The following is a 7,421-nucleotide window of genomic DNA, read 5'->3' on the forward strand; positions in this document are numbered from 1 at the left end:
GTAAAGAAAATGTACATGATATCAATTCAATATAAGTGAAAAATGGAGTGGTTAGAGAAGTGAATTTGCATATGCATGCATCTAAACCAACACATACATATTATTACAATTGTTCACATCAAATGTTCTTGATATAGATATAATATAAGGGGTAGATGCAGTATTGGAAGAATTGAATTTCACATTCTTATGACAATGATATATGTGACATGTATTTGGAAATTAAGACTTAGCAATTTTTTTACATGCATTTGTAAACAAACATTTACATATTTGCATCCTCATACAAATGCGTAGATATTGTTCCTTCTTGGAAATTATGAGTAAATTTTTTATGTTTAATAGAATCACATCACACATTTTAGGGTATTTTAAAATCTTTTTTCACATCTCAAAAAGTTATTAAAATTATACAAAATACCTAGAGGCAACCTCGAATCAACTTGGAATCACCATGTCAACAAGGAAATCATTTGGAAACAAAACAATAGTGTTGGGTTCATTTTAGACATGCAAAAAATAATTCTTAGATGCACCCATAGTTCTTTGTACCCAATTTCAATACGGGCACATTTCATACTCGGAATCGATATGAGATAAGGCATGATTTGCCAATAAGTAAAAATACATAGGTTTCCTAGACAAAATTATACAATGGTGAAGTCTAAAATAATTGATTGATAGGCATAAGCCTCTTCACTCACATTTTCAAATTTACCTTTGATTGACGAGGCTAATATGTATTGTATTATGGAAATAAGATGTGTGATCATAAAAAAATATATAATTGAAAGAGTTAAAAAAAATATGTTATGATTAATGCATAACTTTTTAAGTTGAAAATGAAACAAGACCATAATATGTTGACACTTATTAAGGATAGTCAACAATTGAAAAAAAGCTTTAATTAGTTGGAGCATGTTGTAATCAAATTGCAAACTTCTTAAATTGGGAGTCAGTCTTGCTAGATGATAGTGCTCATGGTAGACTTGTCATTTAAATGAGATGTTCTCATAGACAAGAGGCTTCTCCCAATCAATTCCTCCCATAATAAATACGATTATATCTAGAAGTGATTTGTCTAACTCTATAATTTCTCATATTTGAATATAATATAAGAGCCCAAGTTTTTGGAAGTGGCTTGTCTAACTCTATATTCACTCATACTTGAATATAATATAAGGGCCTAGGTTCTTAGAAGTGGCTTGTCAAACTATGTATTCGCTCACATTTGAATAAAATATTAGAGCCTAGGTTCTTAGTGAATTCTAATATTGTAATGTATTCTCCAATCACATATTTGATTCTTTCTAGAAATGTTTCATGCCAACCCTACATGATTAACCAATATGGTCAACGCACAAGCAATCTAGTCTGAGCGAACACAACTCTAACCACCACTTTGTTGAACAGAGGCCTCAACTACGGAACTTGCTATGCAATAAAATGCAACAAAAACCTAACATAATGCCTTAATAAAATAGTAGTATTGATGGTTACAAACTTCTACCCACTCACCAATGCAGGTTGGTGGTGTAATCCTCTACTTTAATGAATGTAGGTTATTAATCCGTGCCATTCTTTTTTCAATGTGATGAACAATTTCTTAATTCAATGATTTTCTCATGTTATTATGCCTTCTTATAATATTCATTAGTAAACATAATTTTGTTTCAAATAACAATTTTTTGCAACCTCCTAAAACATTTGAAGAGTTTCTAACATGAAAGGTTATTTGTATATTTCAATCATATAGAGGCTCGAAATAAATTTAAAGGGGGTGAATGTACCAACCATCATACCTCTTACTTTAGATTCCTATATACTTCATGTTTTTTTGTTCTAGGACACAAAACATCTAGAAATATGTATCCTTGATATATGTGATACCTTATGTAGGTATCCTATTTTATAAAAATAAATAATTTTATTTACGTCAACAAAAATTGTATTCTTTTATATGATTTTTTCACCCCCAACCATAATTTTTTTACATTTGTAACATGTGAATAGTTATAATTATATTGTAAATTTTAATCTATTATTTGGAATCTAATATCATTGGAAGTTTGTTTGTCATAAAACTTTGATACTATTTAATTTAACATGTGCCATTTTTCTCTCATAATTGACTTAACCAACATTGTTACCAGTTGTTGGTTCCTAAAACTCAATTCACAAGCAATAATTAAAATGACATGTGTAAAAAATACTTATTTATCTTATGTTACTCCTATCAATCCAATCAAACAAAAAAGTACTATAGATAATTGTAACATAAATGTATGGATGAGACTCTTAAGTAAAAAACAAGTAAAAAATCTCATCAACAATGTAACTATAAAGAATGATTGGCATATAGCTTAACCTACTATGATACAATGTTAGAAATTAGGATAATTATTTATTAATCATCACGATAATTATGAGAAATAAAATAAAAATTAAAAGACATAAAAATTCAACACATTACACAATATATACAAAAAAAAAAACCTTCTACGTTAAAAACCCTGTAAAGAATCATTCCATTATAAGCTACTTACAAAATGACCTATTGAAACATAGACCAAACCTAGAGGAACACTTCTCATTACTTTCAGATGGTCCATAATACCTATTGTACATACTCATATAATTAACTATTAATATCCAAATTCCCATATGTCTCAATGGGAGGGAAGCTTCTTAAATATAAGAGGAGTGGCAAAATACCAAAAGAATTATTACTCACACCTATTAAAAATGTCACTTATAAATAATTAATAATATGATAGTTTATTAATTATTAACATTAATTATTTACATGGCATAAAGCATAGAATATGCATAAGATTTCATGACCTTATATTAGAACACTATTATTATGCTCTAACAGAGATGACATAGTTGATGCTTGGAACAAGAAATATGATGATCATGATGGGGGCAACTTCACTCAAAAAACTATAGAACAACAAAGGAGGAATTATTGAAGGCAATGGGCACATAAGTCAGTGAAATATGAGAAAGAGATCATACTGGCCAACAACTAAACCACTAAGTAAGCACTTGGAGAGCTAGAGAAATGTTGAGAGGATGGGTAATTTCATACGTGAGGCCCCTGGGTGTTGTTTTAATGAACAATCGGGTGGGTCAATATATATAACATTTATTCTTTCAATAGATTCTTGCCCAATTTTCCATAAATTTGTCACCTTGAAGGACCAATCTATCTGTAAAGCGGAAAATCGCGATCGAACCCTAAGTGTTCCCCCCACCACTCCAAGGAGAGAGAAAGGAGGTCACTAGGGTTGACGGTTTTCACTTAGGGGAGACTTTACATTCAAAAGAGGGGTTGAAACCCACAAGATCCAATCCCACACAATGCAAGATTGGATTCTAAATGAGTTTCAAGGGTTGTGACAGCAAGGCTACCCTCTTTTGTAAAGAATGTAGATAGAAGGATTGAGCTAGGAATGCATGTAAAGTGAGAAAGATTCACTTATAAACAGAGATAGGAATATAGGATGAAGCTGCGGACTTGGAATTAGCAATAAAATGTCGAGACGATGCTGTCCTACAAATTTGAGCAAAAGTTGACGGGACGATGGCGCCCGGCGTGCACACAGTCCTCCGAAAAATCTGTGAAACAAAGGGGGATCTGTTCGTCTCTGCACAAGGATTCAAGATCTTCAATTACAGTCGCGTACCTGCAACCTACACATAGAAAAGAGAGGACGATTGGGGGGTTAGGGATTGGGGGTTTGCCCTTAGGTCAAACCTCGGTTTTGGAATTAACCAAGAAATGAGAATGCTGTAAATGTAAATGTTTGTAATGTAAACAAGTACTGATACCTTGTTGTAAGAATGTTTGTATTCTTACATGCGAAGGTGTAAATGTTGTTGTATGTTGTAAGTTGTAAGTGATCTCCTCTTCAATGGTTGAATCCTTGTCTTGAATGCAACACTTAGCCTTGAATGGAGACTTAGAATGCTCAATTGCTTGAAGGAATGCTTGAATGCTTGAATGCTTGAATGTTTGAGTGTTTTAATATCGCTTCCGCGTCTTGCTCACATATGTCCTTCCTCCCCAAAATGGGAGAGGAAATGTAGTTTATATACTTGCTGATAGACTGATTTTTCCAACCTTAGGCCGACCAGGAAACATTATTTCCCGAATTGCAAACATAAAGACCCGAGGCCCAAAAGAGACCGGGCCCAAAATAGGGCCAGGGACCAGGGTGCTGGGCGCCATGGTCCTGGGGGACCAGGGCGCTGGACGCCCTAGTCCTGAAGGACCAGGACACTGAGCGCCATGGTCCCACCTCCTAGGACAATAGGGTGCAAGGAGGGATCATGCCAAGGTGCAGAAAAATGCAGTTTTCGGTGTCATGAACAAGTTTCGGGGTCTCCATTCAGGTTCAGTGTTGCGTCGCCATCGTGAAGACCCAAATGTAGTCGAAATTGCAAGTGTCACAATTTTAGGATGTTACATTTAGCCCCCACTTTAGCGGGAGTATAAGCGTACGCCCATACTTCTGGTAAAGTACAAGGAAACAACATTGAAAGACTTTCACCACGTCAAGGAGGCAAGACACACCAAGCCCCCAGTGGACTAAGGATCTTACGACTTCGATTGACAAATTAAAAGAGAAGATCACGAGGGAGAACCATGACTGTCAGTAGTAAGGTTCCCTCACTATGAGTCATGCAAGAGAAATACCAAAAATTTTCAAGGCAAAGCTAAGTTCGCCAAGAAATTTTCAAGTATCCTGAAGGGATAGACGGGGTGTATGCCCCCCTACGTTAAAGTGATTGCACACGCCTCAACTGGGGTGATTGCTTTAAGGTAGTGATACACATAAGAAATGAGAAGGGAAAGGAGCACGTTATCACAAAGATTTAGCCCCCAAGTGTGAGATAAACCCAAGGATAATAGACACAAAACACAAAGCACAAGGTGACTTCGCTTTCCTCGGGGTCAGTATGCTGTATGTATATCATATGTATGTATGCATAATTGTTCTTCATTCCCCAATCAAGGAAGGTCACCTAGAAGAAGGGAACACATGTGTCTTTTGAGTCAACATGAGAGAGACCAAAAGAGATCTCAATGCTTTGCATCGTCCTCAAGTAGACAACACTAAGGACAACAAATAGAAGAATGAGAATAACACATAGAAGAAGTAACAAAAGAGAGGAGGAGAGAGTCTGCTATGCTAATGAAACTAGTCTAGCACGTCATCCACCCCCCGATCTTGCTGATCAATATTTCGGGAAGGCAAGAAACACGCTAGAGGAGGAACATTCAACACAGTAGATGGAGCTATCACAAGATCCAAACAAGGGCTATGTTCATGTTCCAAGCCACGTTGTTCTTGTCTAGGAGCTACGATAACTGCTTTAGAAAATTCGTTAGATAAATGGTTATCAATATCAACAAATTCATATTCACTATCAGAAGCAAGAGAAGTAACATTTTCATCATGAACAACATTTTCATCTATATCATCATCAAGATTTATAAAAATAGGATCTTTAACTCGCACAGGATCAAAACCATCATGCATCTTATGTTTAGGAGATTTTGGCTCAATTTTCGGCTGAGGAGAAAATGGAAGAATACTAGCTGAAGGTGTTTTTGGAGATTGCAAAGTTTGAGAAGCAGTTGCCTGAGCTCTAAGACGACGCTTTCGTCGGCGTTCACGCGCAGAACGATTTCGTCTAGTCTTAGTAGGAAGTGGAGAAGATTGAGGAGGAGGAATTTTCTCATCCTTATCACTTGGGTGTTTAGGTTGTCGTCTCTTAGGCTGGATAATAGGAGAAGAGGAAGGTCTCTTCTCTTTATAAAAGGAAGGAGGAGGAACTGCTCCATATAAAGGAGGAATATTTGGTTTAGGAAGGAGACCAAGTCCATCATGACGAGGAGGTATAGGCCTACTTTTAGAAAGTTTATTAGACATAGACATAGTCACATCCATAGGAATGGGTTGGGAATCTTCTTGAGGAAAGACATTAGTTTTATCTTTCAAAGGAAGAACTTCCTTCTCAAGAACGATAGGAATATCAAGTTTGGGTGTTCTAGGTTCACTTAGAGATAGGATCATATCTGTTTTCCACTTTTGATAAGATTTGAAAAGATGATCACTTCGTGGAGGAAGAGATTGGAATTGTTTAGGCCAAAAATAATCAATAGGAACACTAGAAGTTCTTTCAGCTGGTTTAAAGAGACTATGATTGACAGTAACAACTTCACCATTATGGGGAAATTTCAAACATTTATGAATATGAGAAGCAATAGCTTTCATGGAAGATAGCCAAGGATAGCCTAGCTTCACACGAAATTGTTCGGATGAAGGAATAATAGCAAAGTTCACATCAAGGGATTTGTTATGGACTTCAATAGGTAATGTAATAGAACCAATTGCAGGAGAAGAAAATGCATCAAATAATTTCACAATCACATCTGTTTTGTCATAGATCACTTGATTCAATTGTAAAGTAAAGAGAAATTCTTCAGTAATAACATTAACCATGCAAGAAGAATCAATAAGCACTCCACGGCAAGGTGTATTCTTGACTTTTGCAACTATGTATAAAGGACCATCAGGTGCCCTAATAGTTTCACTAGAATCAAATGTGATGGAAGGTTCTTTAGGGTTTTCTTGCTGCTCTACAAAGTTAATCACATTCGAAGTCATAGACACAAGACCATCAGATGAGAAAGAGGAATGATTAGTCTCAATCACATTAGAGGTATGAGAAGGTAATGGATCAGTAAAAATCTTAAGATTTTGGTTAGGAGGAGCTACAGATGTGTTGCCTTTATCATTCATACTAGAAACAGAGATAGTATTATTATCAATCAAATCTTGAATTTTACCCTTTAAAGCAAAACATTTTTCAGTATCATGCCCAGGTTGACGATGAAACTGACAAAAAGATTTGTTATCAAAATAGGGTGAATTAATATTTGCAGGATCTATTTGCTTTATAGGAGGGAGAATAAGCACATTTTGTTCCAATAACTTATTCATAATACTATGCAATGATTCATTCAAAGGAGTAAACTTTCTTTCCTTCTTGAGAAACTTAGAAATAGGAGGCACACCTGATGCTGCATTCACATTGTTGTTGATGATGTTTTCATTGAACTTAACGGACTCTCTGTTCGGTTTAAACTTTCCAAATGGTTGTTGACTACTATCACCCTTATCACTCAGAGCCATAGGATTTGCTTGTTCCATTTGACTCATAGTCAGTTGATAATTGTGAAGAGTTGCACACAACTGTTGGAAAGAAGTAAACTCAGAAAACAGAAGTTTTTCTCTAATATCTTTTTGTAAATTAGAAATAAAGATTCTTTGAATATCATTGTCAGGCACTGGAAAAGAGATTTGAGCATACAAATGCTTATATCTACCAATGAAATCAGTCAC

This window comes from Cryptomeria japonica, chromosome 7, assembly GCF_030272615.1.
Source record: "Cryptomeria japonica chromosome 7, Sugi_1.0, whole genome shotgun sequence".
NCBI classification, from domain to species: domain Eukaryota; kingdom Viridiplantae; phylum Streptophyta; class Pinopsida; order Cupressales; family Cupressaceae; genus Cryptomeria; species Cryptomeria japonica.